The sequence below is a fragment of the Convolutriloba macropyga genome, unplaced genomic scaffold, assembly GCF_964194025.1.
Source record: "Convolutriloba macropyga unplaced genomic scaffold, txConMacr16.3 SCAFFOLD_6384, whole genome shotgun sequence".
NCBI classification, from domain to species: Eukaryota; Metazoa; Xenacoelomorpha; order Acoela; family Convolutidae; genus Convolutriloba; species Convolutriloba macropyga.
Genome location: NW_027451455.1, coordinates 1,947 through 2,780, shown reverse-complemented (window position 1 = coordinate 2,780; position 834 = coordinate 1,947). Strand labels below are relative to the sequence as shown.

The 834-nt window shown below is 40.4% G+C and overlaps 1 pseudogene; it reads left to right on the top strand.

Annotated features, from left to right (window-relative positions):
* The first annotated feature begins 388 nt into the window (after positions 1–388).
* Positions 389–540, top strand: LOC142356699 (5.8S ribosomal RNA; annotated as a pseudogene).
* Positions 541–834: the final 294 nt, after the last annotated feature.

Below are 834 nucleotides of genomic sequence, written 5' to 3'. Positions count from 1 at the left end.
GTTTATATCGAGTATTATGTTGACGTTAGTAGGCCCTGGCCGAAAGCGCAGCATGTGAAAGGTATAGATAAAAGTTATCGTTGCAGTCAGTACTGTGTAGTTACTAGTAGCTGGATTTAAGCTCGAAGTGAGACACTGTTGGTGAAACTTCATCATGAGAACGTCACAAGCTGATCACGCTCTATGATATGACTAGTATTATGTTGCTTATAGTAGGCTAAGCGCAAGCCGAAACATCAACATGTGAAAGTCGTAGAATTTTGCGATCAAACTGTGGCTAGTACTTTGATGATGCTTGTAGCCAACCGAATTGGTTGAAAAGCCCAATAAGTAAGCTAACTTGGGAGAGCTTGTTGGAAACCAAATGCTACTAGATTGGTCCAAATACATCCTTCAACAGGGGATCACTTGGCTCGCTTTACGAAGAGGAGCACAGCTATATGTGTTAATTCGGTATGAATCGCAAGATTTGTTTACCGACCTCTCTAACGCAAAAGGCGGTCTCGGCTTCGGCTGTTGACTGCGTCCGATTCAGGGTTATATAACTCTCGATTGAACACATTGATGTTCTATTGTTGGTGCTTCCAATAAAATTGGAACACTTAAAGCAGAACCGATTCAAATAATAGCATTCTGATCAATGATTGCATTCCTTGATCAAGAACTGCTGGAGTCATTGTGATGGCGAATTTTCTTCATAAGAAAATTGCAAAGAGACGGAACTTAATGAGACTAGTATTATGTTGTTTCTAGTAAGCGGAAGCTGAAACAGCAACATGTGAAAATCAAGTTTTGTTCAATGATCTCGAGGCGATAAGTACTATGAAGCAACTA